This window comes from Strix aluco, chromosome 1 (genome assembly GCF_031877795.1).
Source record: "Strix aluco isolate bStrAlu1 chromosome 1, bStrAlu1.hap1, whole genome shotgun sequence".
NCBI classification, from domain to species: Eukaryota; Metazoa; Chordata; class Aves; order Strigiformes; family Strigidae; genus Strix; species Strix aluco.
In genome coordinates, this window is record NC_133931.1 from 165,086,074 (window position 1) to 165,109,940 (window position 23,867).

Below are 23,867 nucleotides of genomic sequence, written 5' to 3' on the forward strand. Positions count from 1 at the left end.
CAGGAAACAGCAACTTTCTCAACCCAAAGAGGGAGGTAGACTAAGAGAAACATTGGCTGCAAGGATTTTGATTAAGAAACAGTCAAAGAATAAAGTTTGCCTCTGTGCTAGCCAACATTTGTTCCCAAGAACACAGTTCCTACGGCAAGAAGTTGGGGACTATTTAAGCCCCGCCAAATGGGTTTGTTCCCTTTGACGTTAAAGAAACACCACAACGGGAGACTCTCTGAAACGGTCCCATTTTCCCTACTTTACTCGGCAGCAACGCAGAAAAAGGAAGGTGCTCAAGCTGGACAGGTTACAGAGCGCCATGATGTTGACGTCACGCGCTGGAGGTGCCCTCGGCAACCCCTGGAAGGTAACATTCCAAACCACCTAGCAACTGCCTTCGTCGGTTCAACAAGCCTGCAGAAGGTACCACACCTCCTGCCTTCAAGCGTCTTTCGCTGTCGGCTGGAGTTTTTCTTTCAAGGAAGAAGCAGAGCTAAGGTCCTGAAGGTCCAGTTTTTGAGAGAACACTACTGCTTTCAGGACAAGATTGCCTGCCGTTACTAAGAGGGAGGACGAGAAGCCCAAGAGGTGAAAATGGGCGCAGCTGGGAACGTCCCCGACTTCCGTTTTCATTCCCCCTACGCACAGGTAAATGCTGTAGATTTTACAGTGCTTTGTAACCTTCATTTTCTTGATATACCCGTGTTGAAAGGGAGGCTTACTGTGTGAAGTCTCAAGTTGATACGTCCCTCTCTCTGGCTCATGGCAGCACCCCGACATCAAACTGCTCCTTTTTGGAAGTGCTAAGAGCCAAGATAATCTGAACCACGGACAATTGCTCCTGTGAACTGGGTTCAGATACTCAAGGAACACAGAGTTAAAAATCGCGCATAAAGATCACCCATCTCTTTCTTAATGAATTGACACGACGCTGATTCTGCATAAACGTGCCATGTTTATAGCTTCTGCTTACAGCAACTACCTGGATTTCTGTAAAGTCGGTTACTTAGGAGAAAGTCCTTCAAAATGGGTCCGTCCTCCAAAGAAATACTTCTAGTCCGCCTAGTAAAAATCCAAGGGTGGGTGTAGGGCTCTTCCTTCTTGCATCCGCTTCAGCATCAGGCACTGAGGCGTTGACGCCTGGGAGATGGGCTTTGGCTCCAGACCCCAGCGTGTCTCGGGGCATGGCCCACTTGTGCTGGCTACAGTCCAAAAGTGGGGGTGGGGGGTGGGGGGTGGAGATGCTGCTCCTAGACCCAGCTCTTAAATGTCTGCACCCGAGTGAAACTTACCTTCAAATAGTCACGCTTGAAGATCCTTGGGCTTGTTTTCCTTTAAAAAACTACACAGAAACTCATTCGGAATTAACCCTCCACCTGGCATTTACAGCTCTCAGCTGGGATGGAGTTCACAGCCAGGACACGAACCTGAGTTTCTACTGGTCGCCCTAATACTGCTGTCCATGGACTACTCTATCACCTCCGCCATTAATTAAACACAAAAAGTTTGAAAAGAGGAGATTCACACTTAAGGCAGCCACTGGCCTATGGGAATCTAGTGTGACTTACCCACAAAGTCATCTTCCTCGTGAGGCTTCCAGGTGCCGACTGTCCCTGTGAAAAACCTCTTGGCTGTGACACTGTGTGCTCAGAACGGAGACGGGCGACAGGGTCACATCTGTTCTGCGGGTTTAGAGACAGGGTGTCACCGTTTGAGCTCAGAGGGCAACGGAGCACCACGCAGCCGCTCACTGCCCCCTTCCCTCCCAGCGCTGAGAAGGGGAAAATAAGCAAAGATGCTGCTCACCCCCCCCTTCCCCCCCAGCGCTGAGACAAAGGAAAGCAAAAGACCCAGGAACTTGACATAAGGACAAGGAGGGATGAGCTCAGCCTTTAAGGCACAGGCAAAAGACAGACTCGTTAAGGGAAGGAAAAAGGGATGCCAATTTAATACAGACACTAACACCACCACCCCTTAAACAGACAGAGTAGGACCGTGACAACCACTGCATCTTGAAAACACCTTTCCCCACCCCTCCTTTCTTCCCGGGCTCAGCTTTGCTCCCGGTATCCCCACCTCCCCCCGGCAGCGGCGCAGGGGGCAGTCAGTCCTGCTGCTTCTTCCGCCTCAGCGAAGAAAGGGCCAAGTCCCTTCAAACACACTCTTGAGTCTGCAAACAAAAGGGACTTTCTTCTGCGACTTGACGTTTCCAATGGGAATTGGAACAAAACGGGTTTTTGCCTCCTTTTGAAGTCCAAGTCTGACAAGTCTGTACAAGGATTACAAACTCCCAAATTTTCAGTTTTTCTCTTTTGGCTCGGAATCTTTCTGAGTTTTGCTTCTTACTCCTTATTTTCCCATAGACCCATGTCCTTTAAAGAGTAAGAGAGTACTAGTGTAAGATTTGCACTTGTCCTGCAGGTCTCATTTGAGATTGACCCCATTACCCCACTGTGCAGGAAAGGAAACTCAGTCACGTGTCAATTAAGCCACTAAAAACGTTTTTTTCTTCCCAGCATCTCATGAAAAGTCTGCAGGACACTAAGTAGACTGCTTTACCCCTGTTCTTATCTAGGAACAGTTGTACCTCATGAAAGCTCCATTGACCTAACTCAAGATAACTTCAGAGATACCTGGAGCTTAACAGAACTTTAAACATAACTTTAAAGGTTCCTCAATATCAGAACGGGGGCCCACAAAACCTTAGTCCCATGTTCACAGCAGTACACCACGCTGTGTGTATCCATTCAGGCCATTTTTATTGTTCCATTTACAACATCTGAAAACTCTTTTCTCCCGCAGCAGAAGTACCACGACATCTCCTGTTTCTGGGAAAAACAACCCCGAGGCTGTCTGAGGATCAGCTGTGCTTTCCATCACAGCAAACCTCGGCACATCAATGGACTTTTTTTGCCACCTACTAACAGTGAGTAAAAATATCTTATCAACAATTTGTTCACGGGACTAAGTAAACACGCAAAAATGTCCTTCCGGTGCTTCCATCACCTAGACTGAGGTCAAGAAATGCACCGTGGCAAATCAGTCAGGTAAGATCTGCTATCGCAGCAAGGCCAAGGCAAAGCAAGGAATTGCACTGGCATTTGCATAGGGGCGCCACATTGATTTTTTTTTAGCTGTCACGTTACGAATCTTCGTAGCTACCAGTTACGTGAAAGACGAAGCCACAAGCGGCACTTTAGATCCACGGAGTAAAAACGTTGCTTTACTTGGGTATTTGCTAGACGAAATCTCTCTAGCAGTCAGAATGGCCAGTAGGCAGGTAATCGTTTGAGAGCAACGAAAAGTAGCCTGTGTGGTGGGGGGAGGAGGTTGGCAGGGCCACTAGCAGCAGTAGCTGTTGATAGAGCACAACACGTTACGCGGATGAGACACCCCTTCTATAGGTAACGTCAGATTACAGTCCTCTGTGTGGAGATGTATGTCCAGTTCAGCGCTCTGAAAGCATTTTTCAGGCTTGAACATTGGATGCGGGCTACTGAAGTACAGCCAGACTTTGCAAGGCAGTACAACGTCTGAAAATCAGAGTATTGATGGAAAAAAACACCATTACAAGTTGGCGTCTTCTCTCCTTGGGCTTTTCCAAGAGGAGCTCTTGCCTACCAGGAGTCCTGGCAGACAGCCGGAACCTGGAATAGGGTAAGAGTCCAGGGTGGGGAACCAACACAGATGTCAGAAACTGGGCGGAAGCAGGCGTGACAGCAAGTCAGCATGACTTGCCATAGAAGCACCAACAAGCGGACTAAAATAGAGTTGTTCTTGGGCCTCCTCTCCAGAGCTGGAGACGGGTGTCCTAAGAGAAGTCCAGAAAGACCTCTACTCAGAAGCAAGCGCCTTGTGTTCCCGAAATCTTCTTAAACTCATAGGAGTTGGATTTGGCTTACAGTCCCCGCAGCTAGTTAATACCCGATTCTGGACACTGACAAAGGCTCGATCAAGTTCAAGTGCTGTATCTTACTTTCTCTTGCATGAGATACAACAAATCTCATCTGCAGTAGCGTTCTTAAAATGGCTTGAATCTCATCCACATGCTGCTGCTCACAGGCAAGCAAGAGAGGCACAAGAACAGCAACCACGGCAATACAAGAAAATGCCCACGCTGCATCTTCTGCCTTTAAAACCCCAAAAAACATCCAATATCTTTAATGCAGTGCACGGAATCCTGCTTGTATCTAGAGCTGCACGTTGGTCGGCTTGAACGATACAAAGAGGCTCACCATCTTTCATCATTTTTCATTTCAGTCCCTTGCATTTCCCGGCTCTCAGAAAATGCTGTCCCAGTACCAAAGGAGTTTTGCTGCCAACATCACCGGTAGATACAAATTTCTAAGGGAAAGAGTATCTTTTATGATTCTCCTCTGATTAAGTGTAAATCACTGTCAGGAACTTCATGGTCTTTCTCAAAATCAACACGTTGTACGCAGTAAAGAGAGGTGCGATTCAGAAAATGTTGACAGCAAGAAAAGCTCCCCAAGCTAAAAATGGGTAATCCTGGGCTTAGCGCTGCTAACTGCTTCAGAACTGATGCCACGGGCAGGGATACCGGCCTGCCTGTTCTTCAGCCTGTTTAAAATGTTCTCACAGGTGGGGTCCTAAACTCACTGACTCCCTGCAGCCCAGGTATTACTAATCACAGGGTTCCCTCTGTTGTCAATAACTGCAAAGGGACTGGAAGAATGAAGGTTACTGACTGAAATTAATCTCTCCACCAGCTGGAAGAGACACCCAGCCTTTCTCAAAGGCTGTAGAATGATCAAAATGTTCCTCTTCTCAAAAGGCTTCACTCAGCACTGCCTCACCTGTCCGTTCGGAGGAGCCGGTACCTGTGCTCTTCCCTGCTTTCTGCAGCTGCAAGATGCTCTTTTGCCAACCTCCGCAGGCGGCTTTCCCTAGAAGGCACAGTCTGTCTGTGTAACGATGCCTTCGGTGTGAGAAGGATTTCAGAACTACACCTGCTGGTCTCAACCTGGATTTCATATTCTAGTTCCCTCCTAACAAACACCATGTTCTTTTCTGCAGATACCCCACTGCAACAGGGTAGCCAAGAAGAGATCCTGCACCCAGCCCCCCATCAAGAGCCACGCAGACATCAACAGCACATTCCACTGCCAATCCACCCTCCGCTCATCATAAACCTCGGGGATGAAGAGGACGACGAAGATGATGAGGAAGAGAACTGTAAACAACTTTTTTCTTTCTTTTACAAGGAAGTAGAATGGGGGGGGTTTGACACTTCACAGCTGATTGAGTCAAATAACCATTACAATTTTAGAAAAGAGTTGTTGACAAGTTTTTGAAAGAGGTTTCCAGCTAATCCCCAAGTTATCGGAACCGGTAGTCACCAGATGTGAGTCAGGCAACATTTCCTAACTCCTGTGAAATGCCTGGCTGTATAGCTCAACAGCGGTATAACTCACAAACCTCTTTTTCATTAAATAGAGCTGAAGTCACAGGTTTGTTCACAAAAGATAGTGGTGTGACTTCAACTTCAATAATTTCTTCAACTGCTTGCCTAAACTCTGTGGGCAGTCTCATTTTATTACACAAAGTTATTCTTAAATCTAGCAAAGAGAATCCATACAACACTCTTCACATAAACTGAATGTCTATGTCTATATGTTTTTATATACACACATATATATATACTTATTTAATTTTTTAAAATGTTGTTAAACTGTTGAATGCGCCTCACTCAGAGACACGAGATTCACAGGGAAGGAACGAATCGCACATTCCCGGAGAGGGAAAGCGAGAGCGCGACCTACTCTCACGTGCGCACTCCGCAGACTGCTGTGCTAGTTCTCAGGCAGCCACAAGCTGCTCCTCCCTTTCCCCTGCCCTTCAGGCTGGCCGGCAGGGCTGCCTGTTCAGGCTTCCTAACTCGGTTTCAGTGCGAGTAAGCCACGGGAACCTCAACAATATAACAAGTAGGGCTTTGCTAATCCTAGTAGCCTTACCTGAGACGGCCAACGAGCGCTCCCTTCGCCAGCTCTGCTGGCAGACATTGCAGGAGAGCAACTCCGGGCAGAGGTTTTGTGACAAGCACTCCCTGGTGACATGTTTCATCACAAGATTGCCTTTGGGGGGTAAAAGAAGGATCATGAGTACTGAAGATCTTTTGGAATCAGTTTACAGCAACAAACATTTGCTTCTTAATATGTGTCGTGACTGCAAGTCCACTGCACGTGGAAATACCCAATAGCAAGGAATCCATTTTCTGGCCAGAAGCAGAGCTTGCACTCAGAAAAAAAAGAAGGACTGTGACCAAAGTGCATTTCCTTATGGTGGTTGCTTATTAAGAATTGCCGAACGTCTTTGTACAGCTGTCTAGTAACCCTTGAAAAATATTTCCTACAGATGTTCCTAACTGGGTGCCGAAGACCGATGCAGATATAGAAGAGGAAAGAGCAATAAAGGAAATATGCTACAAATCTGGTAAATACAAACTTAGTCACTCTTTCCTAAACAGCAGTGCCGCCAATATAGTAAACGTTGTCCTTTTTTTGGTTTGGTTTTTTCCCTTCCCTCTTGGGGTGTGTTTAGGAGAGTATTACAGGATTCAGCCCCCCCGCGAACACCAGTCTACAAACGCTGAGTCTTCACCTCGGGAAAAGGAGCTGTTACCCTCGGAAGCTACCAACCGAGACGTGCAGAAAGGCAAGTACTTTTCATCTGCTTGGACAATGGTTACCACTTTGAAAATTACTGTTACAGGGAGAAACTATCACAGAGTTTGCCCCTCCTCCCCACTTCTCAGATTTAGTGTCGATAAAAGACAGCATATTACAAAGAGCATAAAAACACTTCAGTAATTCCCCCCATCTCTCTCTCTCTCTCTCTCGTGTCACACACGTGGTGACTACCTGTATCGACTGTAGGTGCAAAAGGTACAAATGGGCTATTAACCCCACGTGTACTTTCCTGAGATACACAACATAGGTCTCGCATCTAGTTTTTCGTCACGATCAAGATTTGTGTAGCCTAGTTTTAGCAATGTAGTTTCCATTCCCCACCAGGCCGTGCAGGCACTCTTACGGGGCTATTTATTGCATCCTAAGACAGTGCCAAAGAAAGGGGAGACCAGTCCCTTTCCCAAAGGTGCTCTGGGCTCTCTGCTGGCTGTCTTGGCTGTCCAGATGATGAAATGCAGCCACACAGCAAACTTTGCTGTAACTAAATTCAGATTAAATAAATACCCCCTTCAAGTGCCTTCCAAGAGATAGTAAGAGAGAGTTCCACTTTCTTTTGAATGCTAGGCTTCATCCAACATAAGGCAGGACAAAGAAATACAAATTCAGAAATACTTACCTCCTATATTTTGTTTCTCCTTCATTCTGGAGCAAGCGGCATGACTGAAAAAAAAAAAAAAAAAAATCTGTATTAGTTCTTTTACCAAATAAGCAATAGTAGAATTCCATTTGAGGAGAGAGCATTATGTTCTGACTATAAAAACACACCAGACTCACCAGTAGAGCAGTCATCAGAAATTGCTGCACAGAAATATGACCTGCTACTTTCAATTAGAGAAAAAAAAAAAAACAAACTATTTTCACATTAGTGTCAATTTCAGGGATAAAATCTTGATAATGCTGTTTAATGTAACGCAGATTTGAGTAGGGTGATGCGCTGGTAAAAAATGGAATGGAAAAACTGTCTCCATTTCGAACCATGCAGCCTAAATTGTTCAACAGAATTGGGCAAAGTTATTTTCTTCTTCTTTCTGCATTTCACAGGTTTCTTATTAAACTGTTTTTATAAGCCATTTCTGTTGAATATTTCTATACGTTTAGACTACAGACAGGGAAATCCGTACGGAAGATACGGACACAGCTTGCCATATTTATCTGTATTTCTAATTAGATACGTTCAGAGAGAAGGACAGAGGTGCTTCCCCAGAGCATTTCTTCAAGTTGAGGTTTCACTCTTGAGGTTTTAGGTACGAGGGTGACATGCACCTTGAATATGCCACATATTATTCCATCGGGTAGGATCCATCAATGTCATTCATGAAAAGCGAGAAGCTAAAGAATGAGCAGGTGGCTGTAGCTGGTGCCTCACTTTGGAGCCGGGGTCTCCTTAACCTGCCTATTATGGTATTTCCTTAGAGAGCACGGCAGGTTACACACCAGGTGCTCGACTTGCACTCGGCAGGATCCAAAGAACTAACCAAAGAGAAAGAAGCATAGAAGATGAGAGGTTAAAGGCAACTGCACTAAACTAATCACCAGCTCCCAGAGGCGGGAGGAAGAGAATGGCAGTGCCGTTCCCTGTGCTTACCCACAAGCAGCTAAACCCTTCTTTCTCTTGCCTTTCCAGGTGATGGCAATACAATTCCTACAACATTTCGTAATGCAAAAAAAGAGCAGCAGCGTTCAGGAAGCAGAGTAGCAATTGAGGATATTCCCAGAACAGACCGCAGAGCCTTTGAACATGCAGGTAATGTACTTCAGCACTGGCTTCTCATTGCTGAGCATCGTGTGCTAAATAAAAATCACTGAATGTATTTGGACTGGGCTACCCACAAAGAACAATTTTTTAATCTTGTTTTCCAGCCAGGATGTCAATTCCTGAAGAACAGCACAACAGTTTTGTTTGGTTTTTCCCTTTTAGGAATTCACACTTCAAACCCCAGAGTAAAACCAAGCTACCAGCAAAGGGCTCAAAGGAAGGGGGATGAAACTGATTCTTCTCGTCTGTGTGTCACACAAACGGGCAGAAAGTCTTCTGTCCCACCTCCAGAACCTCGAAGGAAGGCCTATGTCGTCTACCGCAGCGTCACTGCCAATCAAGAACCAAAGTTCAGTGAAGCTACAGGTGGGCTCCTGCTTACACTGCATTCTTAAAACGCCTCAAACGTGCCTGTCCGTGTTGTGCTGCTTTCGATTGGTCCCTGCAGGTGAAAATTCAGTTATTTGTGCCTGAATATGGACAAGAGTCCATTTGATCCAGCACCGTTTTCACAAACAGACTGCCGCAGTATCCGCAGACAGAAACGTGAAGCTTTATAAAGCTTTACAATTTGTCAGGCAGAATAGTCATGAACACTAATTTAGCACCTCCGTAGCAGAAAGCCACTTCTCCGCCCCACAAGCAGGCATGAATGCAATCATGTGCCACGGTGCACAAACATACCGATCCCCACTTCTCACAGCATCTTTTAGGTCTTGTTCAAACTCCTGCCAGCAATTTAAATGCAGCATAAATGTTTGCGATTTATGTTCATTTTGTTCACATTATTTACGTGGGACAGAGGACTGAACTCCTTCTTCCTGCCATTCATTCAGGATGCTATTTCCCTTCACCTCTTTTCCACCTGTCCTCTCGATAGCACCTGCTCTGTCATAAAGTTGACAAGAAGCCTACAGGTGGGATTCCGAGTCTTGTATCCTTCTGGCAATCTGTCTTGGATGTAACCATAAACGTACAGCTTTTGCTTTACTGATCGGCATTTTTGTCCTAAGAGCAACCAGCAGCATTTTTGCTACCTTTCTTTTCAGCAGTACCCGAGCCACACGGTCCGAGATGCCCCAAGCAAAACAATCACCTCGACACAAAGACAAGACTTGGCACCCAAACGCAAAACTACGGTAATACTTACGTGTAGTGTATAAACTGACAACTTCAGGATTATTGTGGAATTAATCATTTGAATTAACGGAATTAAGGTGGCATTAAAAGAACACCAGAGGATTAATAATATTCATTTTTCAGCCCGTTTTACAGAGAAGGGTTAGTCCTCGGGCAGCGTACTCTGATGCAAAATCAACTGCCCAGCACAAAAACACAATACTGCCTTGTGCCTTCTTCACAAGCAGGGATAAGACAGGACATTGCCTTATGGACTCCTTTAATCTAAAAGCAACTGATGCCTTCGGGCAGATTTTCAACACAGGAACGTCCCCTTTGTTGCAGTCAAGGATGTCCATGGCGGGATCGCCTCACTGGGAAGGTCCTGTGAGCCCCCTGGGAACGCTGCGAGATTACCAATGAGCTTTAAAACGACTAGAGAGGGAGTCTGTACTCAATACTAGCTGGTTATTTCGGAGCTGCTGTGGGATTCACCCCATGCATTCATTGCTCCTTCAGCTAACGTCATACTGAATTCACCTATCAGGCTCAGGGAGTCTTTCCTGCCATTGCAGCTGAAATTAAGAAACAATGTCTGTGTGTTTTCTACAGACAAATATCATCAGGATCCTCCAACTCACCGACCTGGAGGAAAAGAAATCCACACGGAAAAACACGCTCTCACTTCAAAACCACCATTCAGGTAGGTAACTGCTCGATACAATTCCCTCTTTCCAGTAAAAGCACCAGGTCCCTCCCCACCTGTGTTTCAGACCCCCCAGTCGGCCCCGCTGTCAGTGCTGCCCTGAGCTGACCCAGGGCACTTCCACACGCAGCACTGGGCCATTCGGATTCCCGTCAGAGACGCAAATCCTCTTGAGGCACCACGGAGATGCAAAGCACCTCAACCCACCTTCGGGAATCCCTCGCCAGCCTTGCTACCAGTTCTGGTTTCTTTGTGCAACCACCACACGCTTCTCAAGCATCTGCTTGGGAAGGTTTAGGAGGAAAAATACTCGCGTGGAACCTTTTGAAACATGGGTGGATTATATTAGGATGAAATGATTTTTTTTTTTCTGTTGCTTCTACAAGCGTTGAAAGCGTACTTCTGAAAATGCTTCTGAGAGAGCATGTTGTTTTATTCTAGGAAATGACGCACAAAATGGCCTGTCTCTCTATTTTGACAGCAGAGCCAAGAAGACATGCGAGTCAACACAAAACGAGAAAGCCAACCTACACGGGAGAAAGAGATGAAGCGAGTGCTTCCATCGACAAGAAAAATCAAAGTTGAAACAAGGCAATTAGCAACCGGAAAATCCAAAGATGATTAAATTACGAAGTCTGAAAATCCCGTCTAGGAAGTGCACTAGAACGTTCAAAACTTCAACAGCCTTCGATAGATGTACAAAGTTTAATCTGTTATGAACATCTGACAGCTCAATTTATTTGTACAGACTATGTTTTAAGGCATAATTCCTGTTACGAATAAATACTGTTGGTTTCCCTTAGCAGTCTCAGAGACCTTTTAATGTAAACAACAATAAGTGATGCATTCTAGAAAGTGCAGTTAGGCCTCCCTCTCCTTAACTGAGAGAAGAATAGAAAAATCTATTTTGAAATCAAGGACTAAGCGTCTTGAAAATGTTTCCTCCCCTCTAACTAGACATCGCCGTTTCAAATTGTAGTACCCGATGCCTTGCGGCAACACGGTCTACGTTGTCTGCCTGAGGCAATTTAAAATCGTACTCAGAGGGATACTGTGTCCAGTTAGATAAGCCCTGGCCTAGCCCTTATCTAAGAGCGCAGCGACAGGTTCTCAGGTGAACGTCCTTTCTGTCTGACAGTGGAAATGACGAATAGACTTGGCTTCTTTGGGAAAATCCTGTCAGAGCTCAAGTGACCAAAACGGGGTGACTTTTCCACGGACGGGAGGTGCAGGGTGTGCTGGGCCATAGTCGCAGGCCCATTCAGTGCTGCACAACTTGGGCCTCCCAGCATCTGAATGGTTGTAGGATTAGCTACACTGTCCTCCTTTCCTTTTAAATGGCATCTCAGAAAACCAGCAGCTGAAGAGATGCTTTACACAATCCGAGGGCCTTTCCAAACCGGGATCATAAAGAACTAGCACCTCCCGATGCAATCTCACCCACCTCCCCATCCCGAAAAGCCACCCCAACAAGCCAAAGCCAAAAGAAAATCATTTTCTAGCATCTTAACATGCCCACATGCCCAGCACAGGATCGGGCTGACTGAGAGGCCCAGCTCAAGGGAAGGACACCGACCTTGGTGCCCGCAGGCTTGTTTCTCTCGCGTATTCTCACTCCTCTCTCCGGATGCCGCTGCTGCCCAGCAGTTTTCCCCCCTTCTTAAATATGTTATCCCAGAGGCGCTCCCACCGTCGCTCATGGGCTCAGCCCGGGCCGGCAGCGGGGCCATCTTGGAGCCGCCTGGCACTGCCTCTGTCGCACACGGCGGGGAAGCTTCTGGCAGCTTCTCACAGAAGCCACCCCTGCAGCCCCTCCGCTACCAAAACCGTGTCACGCAAACACAATACAGAATTAATTCTTCCTGACCGTACCTTCTTCTGTGCCTCCTTCACGCAGAGCTGTCCCCCTACAAAGAGCCCCTGGGTGCAAAGCTCTTGGCAGGGTTAACACTTCCTTCCCATGGCTGCTGCTGCCCACTGACACTTCGTCCTTCACGGCCCTCACCTGCTTGCCCGAATTTTCCTTCTATGCTATGAACCACTAGTCCTCTGTCCTGAATTCTGCCTTGTATCTCCCTCCCTTCTCTTGGGCTTCATCTCTATCGTATTACTCTTTAACCTCTCTTTTGAGGTTGCGGATCCTTTCCCTTTCTGCCCTTGCTTTTATGGTTTACTCCAAAGTTCCCAGCTTTTGCCCTAACGGTGCTCTCAAGTGCTCATCTCCGAGTCACTGATGTCAGTCAGCGGGGTAAATGGGACCCCAGGACCTGAGGAGAACAGGATGCCTCACCGTCTTCCAACACTAAAACTCCGTTTTTCCCCCTAGCTAGCTACTTTTTGTGCAGGGGCAGCCCAGGACCTCAACGGGATCAGAGGTGGTAATTAGGGACACAAGCGTACGCTGTTCTTTCTGCTTTAGCCGTGCCAGTGGACATCGCGGAAGCAAGAAGCAGCTCTGCGCCCCGACAGTGTAAGCAGTGAACAGCTAACCGTCCACTAACAGGAAACAGCAACTTTCTCAACCCAAAGAGGGAGGTAGACTAAGAGAAACATTGGCTGCAAGGATTTTGATTAAGAAACAGTCAAAGAATAAAGTTTGCCTCTGTGCTAGCCAACATTTGTTCCCAAGAACACAGTTCCTACGGCAAGAAGTTGGGGACTATTTAAGCCCCGCCAAATGGGTTTGTTCCCTTTGACGTTAAAGAAACACCACAACGGGAGACTCTCTGAAACGGTCCCATTTTCCCTACTTTACTCGGCAGCAACGCAGAAAAAGGAAGGTGCTCAAGCTGGACAGGTTACAGAGCGCCATGATGTTGACGTCACGCGCTGGAGGTGCCCTCGGCAACCCCTGGAAGGTAACATTCCAAACCACCTAGCAACTGCCTTCGTCGGTTCAACAAGCCTGCAGAAGGTACCACACCTCCTGCCTTCAAGCGTCTTTCGCTGTCGGCTGGAGTTTTTCTTTCAAGGAAGAAGCAGAGCTAAGGTCCTGAAGGTCCAGTTTTTGAGAGAACACTACTGCTTTCAGGACAAGATTGCCTGCCGTTACTAAGAGGGAGGACGAGAAGCCCAAGAGGTGAAAATGGGCGCAGCTGGGAACGTCCCCAACTTCCGTTTTCATTCCCCCTACGCACAGGTAAATGCTGTAGATTTTACAGTGCTTTGTAACCTTCATTTTCTTGATATACCCGTGTTGAAAGGGAGGCTTACTGTGTGAAGTCTCAAGTTGATACGTCCCTCTCTCTGGCTCATGGCAGCACCCCGACATCAAACTGCTCCTTTTTGGAAGTGCTAAGAGCCAAGATAATCTGAACCACAGACAATTGCTCCTGTGAACTGGGTTCAGATACTCAAGGAACACAGAGTTAAAAATCGCGCATAAAGATCACCCATCTCTTTCTTAATGAATTGACACGACGCTGATTCTGCATAAACGTGCCATGTTTATAGCTTCTGCTTACAGCAACTACCTGGATTTCTGTAAAGTCGGTTACTTAGGAGAAAGTCCTTCAAAATGGGTCCGTCCTCCAAAGAAATACTTCTAGTCCGCCTAGTAAAAATCCAAGGGTGGGTGTAGGGCTCTTCCTTCTTGCATCCGCTTCAGCATCAGGCACTGAGGCGTTGACGCCTGGGAGATGGGCTTTGGCTCCAGACCCCAGCGTGTCTCGGGGCATGGCCCACTTGTGCTGGCTACAGTCCAAAAGTGGGGGTGGGGGGTGGGGGGTGGAGATGCTGCTCCTAGACCCAGCTCTTAAATGTCTGCACCCGAGTGAAACTTACCTTCAAATAGTCACGCTTGAAGATCCTTGGGCTTGTTTTCCTTTAAAAAACTACACAGAAACTCATTCGGAATTAACCCTCCACCTGGCATTTACAGCTCTCAGCTGGGATGGAGTTCACAGCCAGGACACGAACCTGAGTTTCTACTGGTCGCCCTAATACTGCTGTCCATGGACTACTCTATCACCTCCGCCATTAATTAAACACAAAAATTTTGAAAAGAGGAGATTCACACTTAAGGCAGCCACTGGCCTATGGGAATCTAGTGTGACTTACCCACAAAGTCATCTTCCTCGTGAGGCTTCCAGGTGCCGACTGTCCCTGTGAAAAACCTCTTGGCTGTGACACTGTGTGCTCAGAACGGAGACGGGCGACAGGGTCACATCTGTTCTGCGGGTTTAGAGACAGGGTGTCACCGTTTGAGCTCAGAGGGCAACGGAGCACCACGCAGCCGCTCACTGCCCCCTTCCCTCCCAGCGCTGAGAAGGGGAAAATAAGCAAAGATGCTGCTCACCCCCCCCTTCCCCCCCAGCGCTGAGACAAAGGAAAGCAAAAGACCCAGGAACTTGACATAAGGACAAGGAGGGATGAGCTCAGCCTTTAAGGCACAGGCAAAAGACAGACTCGTTAAGGGAAGGAAAAAGGGATGCCAATTTAATACAGACACTAACACCACCACCCCTTAAACAGACAGAGTAGGACCGTGACAACCACTGCATCTTGAAAACACCTTTCCCCACCCCTCCTTTCTTCCCGGGCTCAGCTTTGCTCCCGGTATCCCCACCTCCCCCCGGCAGCGGCGCAGGGGGCAGTCAGTCCTGCTGCTTCTTCCGCCTCAGCGAAGAAAGGGCCAAGTCCCTTCAAACACACTCTTGAGTCTGCAAACAAAAGGGACTTTCTTCTGCGACTTGACGTTTCCAATGGGAATTGGAACAAAACGGGTTTTTGCCTCCTTTTGAAGTCCAAGTCTGACAAGTCTGTACAAGGATTACAAACTCCCAAATTTTCAGTTTTTCTCTTTTGGCTCGGAATCTTTCTGAGTTTTGCTTCTTACTCCTTATTTTCCCATAGACCCATGTCCTTTAAAGAGTAAGAGAGTACTAGTGTAAGATTTGCACTTGTCCTGCAGGTCTCATTTGAGATTGACCCCATTACCCCACTGTGCAGGAAAGGAAACTCAGTCACGTGTCAATTAAGCCACTAAAAACGTTTTTTTCTTCCCAGCATCTCATGAAAAGTCTGCAGGACACTAAGTAGACTGCTTTACCCCTGTTCTTATCTAGGAACAGTTGTACCTCATGAAAGCTCCATTGACCTAACTCAAGATAACTTCAGAGATACCTGGAGCTTAACAGAACTTTAAACATAACTTTAAAGGTTCCTCAATATCAGAACGGGGGCCCACAAAACCTTAGTCCCATGTTCACAGCAGTACACCACGCTGTGTGTATCCATTCAGGCCATTTTTATTGTTCCATTTACAACATCTGAAAACTCTTTTCTCCCGCAGCAGAAGTACCACGACATCTCCTGTTTCTGGGAAAAACAACCCCGAGGCTGTCTGAGGATCAGCTGTGCTTTCCATCACAGCAAACCTCGGCACATCAATGGACTTTTTTTGCCACCTACTAACAGTGAGTAAAAATATCTTATCAACAATTTGTTCACGGGACTAAGTAAACACGCAAAAATGTCCTTCCGGTGCTTCCATCACCTAGACTGAGGTCAAGAAATGCACCGTGGCAAATCAGTCAGGTAAGATCTGCTATCGCAGCAAGGCCAAGGCAAAGCAAGGAATTGCACTGGCATTTGCATAGGGGCGCCACATTGATTTTTTTTTAGCTGTCACGTTACGAATCTTCGTAGCTACCAGTTACGTGAAAGACGAAGCCACAAGCGGCACTTTAGATCCACGGAGTAAAAACGTTGCTTTACTTGGGTATTTGCTAGACGAAATCTCTCTAGCAGTCAGAATGGCCAGTAGGCAGGTAATCGTTTGAGAGCAACGAAAAGTAGCCTGTGTGGTGGGGGGAGGAGGTTGGCAGGGCCACTAGCAGCAGTAGCTGTTGATAGAGCACAACACGTTACGCGGATGAGACACCCCTTCTATAGGTAACGTCAGATTACAGTCCTCTGTGTGGAGATGTATGTCCAGTTCAGCGCTCTGAAAGCATTTTTCAGGCTTGAACATTGGATGCGGGCTACTGAAGTACAGCCAGACTTTGCAAGGCAGTACAACGTCTGAAAATCAGAGTATTGATGGAAAAAAACACCATTACAAGTTGGCGTCTTCTCTCCTTGGGCTTTTCCAAGAGGAGCTCTTGCCTACCAGGAGTCCTGGCAGACAGCCGGAACCTGGAATAGGGTAAGAGTCCAGGGTGGGGAACCAACACAGATGTCAGAAACTGGGCGGAAGCAGGCGTGACAGCAAGTCAGCATGACTTGCCATAGAAGCACCAACAAGCGGACTAAAATAGAGTTGTTCTTGGGCCTCCTCTCCAGAGCTGGAGACGGGTGTCCTAAGAGAAGTCCAGAAAGACCTCTACTCAGAAGCAAGCGCCTTGTGTTCCCGAAATCTTCTTAAACTCATAGGAGTTGGATTTGGCTTACAGTCCCCGCAGCTAGTTAATACCCGATTCTGGACACTGACAAAGGCTCGATCAAGTTCAAGTGCTGTATCTTACTTTCTCTTGCATGAGATACAACAAATCTCATCTGCAGTAGCGTTCTTAAAATGGCTTGAATCTCATCCACATGCTGCTGCTCACAGGCAAGCAAGAGAGGCACAAGAACAGCAACCACGGCAATACAAGAAAATGCCCACGCTGCATCTTCTGCCTTTAAAACCCCAAAAAACATCCAATATCTTTAATGCAGTGCACGGAATCCTGCTTGTATCTAGAGCTGCACGTTGGTCGGCTTGAACGATACAAAGAGGCTCACCATCTTTCATCATTTTTCATTTCAGTCCCTTGCATTTCCCGGCTCTCAGAAAATGCTGTCCCAGTACCAAAGGAGTTTTGCTGCCAACATCACCGGTAGATACAAATTTCTAAGGGAAAGAGTATCTTTTATGATTCTCCTCTGATTAAGTGTAAATCACTGTCAGGAACTTCATGGTCTTTCTCAAAATCAACACGTTGTACGCAGTAAAGAGAGGTGCGATTCAGAAAATGTTGACAGCAAGAAAAGCTCCCCAAGCTAAAAATGGGTAATCCTGGGCTTAGCGCTGCTAACTGCTTCAGAACTGATGCCACGGGCAGGGATACCGGCCTGCCTGTTCTTCAGCCTGTTTAAAATGTTCTCACAGGTGGGGTCCTAAACTCACTGACTCCCTGCAGCCCAGGTATTACTAATCACAGGGTTCCCTCTGTTGTCAATAACTGCAAAGGGACTGGAAGAATGAAGGTTACTGACTGAAATTAATCTCTCCACCAGCTGGAAGAGACACCCAGCCTTTCTCAAAGGCTGTAGAATGATCAAAATGTTCCTCTTCTCAAAAGGCTTCACTCAGCACTGCCTCACCTGTCCGTTCGGAGGAGCCGGTACCTGTGCTCTTCCCTGCTTTCTGCAGCTGCAAGATGCTCTTTTGCCAACCTCCGCAGGCGGCTTTCCCTAGAAGGCACAGTCTGTCTGTGTAACGATGCCTTCGGTGTGAGAAGGATTTCAGAACTACACCTGCTGGTCTCAACCTGGATTTCATATTCTAGTTCCCTCCTAACAAACACCATGTTCTTTTCTGCAGATACCCCACTGCAACAGGGTAGCCAAGAAGAGATCCTGCACCCAGCCCCCCATCAAGAGCCACGCAGACATCAACAGCACATTCCACTGCCAATCCACCCTCCGCTCATCATAAACCTCGGGGATGAAGAGGACGACGAAGATGATGAGGAAGAGAACTGTAAACAACTTTTTTCTTTCTTTTACAAGGAAGTAGAATGGGGGGGGTTTGACACTTCACAGCTGATTGAGTCAAATAACCATTACAATTTTAGAAAAGAGTTGTTGACAAGTTTTTGAAAGAGGTTTCCAGCTAATCCCCAAGTTATCGGAACCGGTAGTCACCAGATGTGAGTCAGGCAACATTTCCTAACTCCTGTGAAATGCCTGGCTGTATAGCTCAACAGCGGTATAACTCACAAACCTCTTTTTCATTAAATAGAGCTGAAGTCACAGGTTTGTTCACAAAAGATAGTGGTGTGACTTCAACTTCAATAATTTCTTCAACTGCTTGCCTAAACTCTGTGGGCAGTCTCATTTTATTACACAAAGTTATTCTTAAATCTAGCAAAGAGAATCCATACAACACTCTTCACATAAACTGAATGTCTATGTCTATATGTTTTTATATACACACATATATATATACTTATTTAATTTTTTAAAATGTTGTTAAACTGTTGAATGCGCCTCACTCAGAGACACGAGATTCACAGGGAAGGAACGAATCGCACATTCCCGGAGAGGGAAAGCGAGAGCGCGACCTACTCTCACGTGCGCACTCCGCAGACTGCTGTGCTAGTTCTCAGGCAGCCACAAGCTGCTCCTCCCTTTCCCCTGCCCTTCAGGCTGGCCGGCAGGGCTGCCTGTTCAGGCTTCCTAACTCGGTTTCAGTGCGAGTAAGCCACGGGAACCTCAACAATATAACAAGTAGGGCTTTGCTAATCCTAGTAGCCTTACCTGAGACGGCCAACGAGCGCTCCCTTCGCCAGCTCTGCTGGCAGACATTGCAGGAGAGCAACTCCGGGCAGAGGTTTTGTGACAAGCACTCCCTGGTGACATGTTTCATCACAAGATTGCCTTTGGGGGGTAAAAGAAGGATCATGAGTACTGAAGATCTTTTGGAATCAGTTTACAGCAACAAACATTTGCTTCTTAATATGTGTCGTGACTGCAAGTCCACTGCACGTGGAAATACCCAATAGCAAGGAATCCATTTTCTGGCCAGAAGCAGAGCTTGCACTCAGAAAAAAAAGAAGGACTGTGACCAAAGTGCATTTCCTTATGGTGGTTGCTTATTAAGAATTGCCGAACGTCTTTGTACAGCTGTCTAGTAACCCTTGAAAAATATTTCCTACAGATGTTCCTAACTGGGTGCCGAAGACCGATGCAGATATAGAAGAGGAAAGAGCAATAAAGGAAATATGCTACAAATCTGGTAAATACAAACTTAGTCACTCTTTCCTAAACAGCAGTGCCGCCAATATAGTAAACGTTGTCCTTTTTTTGGTTTGGTTTTTTCCCTTCCCTCTTGGGGTGTGTTTAGGAGAGTATTACAGGATTCAGCCCCCCCGCGAACACCAGTCTACAAACGCTGAGTCTTCACCTCGGGAAAAGGAGCTGTTACCCTCGGAAGCTACCAACCGAGACGTGCAGAAAGGCAAGTACTTTTCATCTGCTTGGACAATGGTTACCACTTTGAAAATTACTGTTACAGGGAGAAACTATCACAGAGTTTGCCCCTCCTCCCCACTTCTCAGATTTAGTGTCGATAAAAGACAGCATATTACAAAGAGCATAAAAACACTTCAGTAATTCCCCCCATCTCTCTCTCTCTCTCTCTCGTGTCACACACGTGGTGACTACCTGTATCGACTGTAGGTGCAAAAGGTACAAATGGGCTATTAACCCCACGTGTACTTTCCTGAGATACACAACATAGGTCTCGCATCTAGTTTTTCGTCACGATCAAGATTTGTGTAGCCTAGTTTTAGCAATGTAGTTTCCATTCCCCACCAGGCCGTGCAGGCACTCTTACGGGGCTATTTATTGCATCCTAAGACAGTGCCAAAGAAAGGGGAGACCAGTCCCTTTCCCAAAGGTGCTCTGGGCTCTCTGCTGGCTGTCTTGGCTGTCCAGATGATGAAATGCAGCCACACAGCAAACTTTGCTGTAACTAAATTCAGATTAAATAAATACCCCCTTCAAGTGCCTTCCAAGAGATAGTAAGAGAGAGTTCCACTTTCTTTTGAATGCTAGGCTTCATCCAACATAAGGCAGGACAAAGAAATACAAATTCAGAAATACTTACCTCCTATATTTTGTTTCTCCTTCATTCTGGAGCAAGCGGCATGACTGAAAAAAAAAAAAAAAAAATCTGTATTAGTTCTTTTACCAAATAAGCAATAGTAGAATTCCATTTGAGGAGAGAGCATTATGTTCTGACTATAAAAACACACCAGACTCACCAGTAGAGCAGTCATCAGAAATTGCTGCACAGAAATATGACCTGCTACTTTCAATTAGAGAAAAAAAAAAAAACAAACTATTTTCACATTAGTGTCAATTTCAGGGATAAAATCTTGATAATGCTGTTTAATGTAACGCAGATTTGAGTAGGGTGATGCGCTGGTAAAAAATGGAATGGAAAAACTGTCTCCATTTCGAACCATGCAGCCTAAATTGTTCAACAGAATTGGGCAAAGTTATTTTCTTCTTCTTTCTGCATTTCACAGGTTTCTTATTAAACTGTTTTTATAAGCCATTTCTGTTGAATATTTCTATACGTTTAGACTACAGACAGGGAAATCCGTACGGAAGATACGGACACAGCTTGCCATATTTATCTGTATTTCTAATTAGATACGTTCAGAGAGAAGGACAGAGGTGCTTCCCCAGAGCATTTCTTCAAGTTGAGGTTTCACTCTTGAGGTTTTAGGTACGAGGGTGACATGCACCTTGAATATGCCACATATTATTCCATCGGGTAGGATCCATCAATGTCATTCATGAAAAGCGAGAAGCTAAAGAATGAGCAGGTGGCTGTAGCTGGTGCCTCACTTTGGAGCCGGGGTCTCCTTAACCTGCCTATTATGGTATTTCCTTAGAGAGCACGGCAGGTTACACACCAGGTGCTCGACTTGCACTCGGCAGGATCCAAAGAACTAACCAAAGAGAAAGAAGCATAGAAGATGAGAGGTTAAAGGCAACTGCACTAAACTAATCACCAGCTCCCAGAGGCGGGAGGAAGAGAATGGCAGTGCCGTTCCCTGTGCTTACCCACAAGCAGCTAAACCCTTCTTTCTCTTGCCTTTCCAGGTGATGGCAATACAATTCCTACAACATTTCGTAATGCAAAAAAAGAGCAGCAGCGTTCAGGAAGCAGAGTAGCAATTGAGGATATTCCCAGAACAGACCGCAGAGCCTTTGAACATGCAGGTAATGTACTTCAGCACTGGCTTCTCATTGCTGAGCATCGTGTGCTAAATAAAAATCACTGAATGTATTTGGACTGGGCTACCCACAAAGAACAATTTTTTAATCTTGTTTTCCAGCCAGGATGTCAATTCCTGAAGAACAGCACAACAGTTTTGTTTGGTTTTTCCCTTTTAGGAATTCACACTTCAAACCCCAGAGTAAAACCAAGCTACCAGCAAAGGGCTCAAAGGAAGGGGGATGAAACTGATTCTTCTCGTCTGTGTGTCACACAAACGGGCAGAAAGTCTTCTGTCCCACCTCCAGAACCTCGAAGGAAGGCCTATGTCGTCTACCGCAGCGTCACTGCCAATCAAGAACCAAAGTTCAGTGAAGCTACAGGTGGGCTCCTGCTTACACTGCATTCTTAAAACGCCTCAAACGTGCCTGTCCGTGTTGTGCTGCTTTCGATTGGTCCCTGCAGGTGAAAATTCAGTTATTTGTGCCTGAATATGGACAAGAGTCCATTTGATCCAGCACCGTTTTCACAAACAGACTGCCGCAGTATCCGCAGACAGAAACGTGAAGCTTTATAAAGCTTTACAATTTGTCAGGCAGAATAGTCATGAACACTAATTTAGCACCTCCGTAGCAGAAAGCCACTTCTCCGCCCCACAAGCAGGCATGAATGCAATCATGTGCCACGGTGCACAAACATACCGATCCCCACTTCTCACAGCATCTTTTAGGTCTTGTTCAAACTCCTGCCAGCAATTTAAATGCAGCATAAATGTTTGCGATTTATGTTCATTTTGTTCACATTATTTACGTGGGACAGAGGACTGAACTCCTTCTTCCTGCCATTCATTCAGGATGCTATTTCCCTTCACCTCTTTTCCACCTGTCCTCTCGATAGCACCTGCTCTGTCATAAAGTTGACAAGAAGCCTACAGGTGGGATTCCGAGTCTTGTATCCTTCTGGCAATCTGTCTTGGATGTAACCATAAACGTACAGCTTTTGCTTTACTGATCGGCATTTTTGTCCTAAGAGCAACCAGCAGCATTTTTGCTACCTTTCTTTTCAGCAGTACCCGAGCCACACGGTCCGAGATGCCCCAAGCAAAACAATCACCTCGACACAAAGACAAGACTTGGCACCCAAACGCAAAACTACGGTAATACTTACGTGTAGTGTATAAACTGACAACTTCAGGATTATTGTGGAATTAATCATTTGAATTAACGGAATTAAGGTGGCATTAAAAGAACACCAGAGGATTAATAATATTCATTTTTCAGCCCGTTTTACAGAGAAGGGTTAGTCCTCGGGCAGCGTACTCTGATGCAAAATCAACTGCCCAGCACAAAAACACAATACTGCCTTGTGCCTTCTTCACAAGCAGGGATAAGACAGGACATTGCCTTATGGACTCCTTTAATCTAAAAGCAACTGATGCCTTCGGGCAGATTTTCAACACAGGAACGTCCCCTTTGTTGCAGTCAAGGATGTCCATGGCGGGATCGCCTCACTGGGAAGGTCCTGTGAGCCCCCTGGGAACGCTGCGAGATTACCAATGAGCTTTAAAACGACTAGAGAGGGAGTCTGTACTCAATACTAGCTGGTTATTTCGGAGCTGCTGTGGGATTCACCCCATGCATTCATTGCTCCTTCAGCTAACGTCATACTGAATTCACCTATCAGGCTCAGGGAGTCTTTCCTGCCATTGCAGCTGAAATTAAGAAACAATGTCTGTGTGTTTTCTACAGACAAATATCATCAGGATCCTCCAACTCACCGACCTGGAGGAAAAGAAATCCACACGGAAAAACACGCTCTCACTTCAAAACCACCATTCAGGTAGGTAACTGCTCGATACAATTCCCTCTTTCCAGTAAAAGCACCAGGTCCCTCCCCACCTGTGTTTCAGACCCCCCAGTCGGCCCCGCTGTCAGTGCTGCCCTGAGCTGACCCAGGGCACTTCCACACGCAGCACTGGGCCATTCGGATTCCCGTCAGAGACGCAAATCCTCTTGAGGCACCACGGAGATGCAAAGCACCTCAACCCACCTTCGGGAATCCCTCGCCAGCCTTGCTACCAGTTCTGGTTTCTTTGTGCAACCACCACACGCTTCTCAAGCATCTGCTTGGGAAGGTTTAGGAGGAAAAATACTCGCGTGGAACCTTTTGAAACATGGGTGGATTATATTAGGATGAAATGATTTTTTTTTTTCTGTTGCTTCTACAAGCGTTGAAAGCGTACTTCTGAAAATGCTTCTGAGAGAGCATGTTGTTTTATTCTAGGAAATGACGCACAAAATGGCCTGTCTCTCTATTTTGACAGCAGAGCCAAGAAGACATGCGAGTCAACACAAAACGAGAAAGCCAACCTACACGGGAGAAAGAGATGAAGCGAGTGCTTCCATCGACAAGAAAAATCAAAGTTGAAACAAGGCAATTAGCAACCGGAAAATCCAAAGATGATTAAATTACGAAGTCTGAAAATCCCATCTAGGAAGTGCACTAGAACGTTCAAAACTTCAACAGCCTTCGATAGATGTACAAAGTTTAATCTGTTATGAACATCTGACAGCTCAATTTATTTGTACAGACTATGTTTTAAGGCATAATTCCTGTTACGAATAAATACTGTTGGTTTCCCTTAGC

At 46.2% G+C, this 23,867-nt stretch overlaps 2 pseudogenes; both read left to right on the forward strand.

Annotated features, from left to right (window-relative positions):
* Window positions 1-943: 943 nt before the first annotated feature.
* Window positions 944-10,867, forward strand: LOC141920587 (uncharacterized protein C12orf50 homolog; annotated as a pseudogene).
* Window positions 10,868-13,725: 2,858 nt separating this feature from the next.
* On the forward strand, window positions 13,726-23,648 carry LOC141920633 (uncharacterized protein C12orf50 homolog; annotated as a pseudogene).
* Window positions 23,649-23,867: the final 219 nt, after the last annotated feature.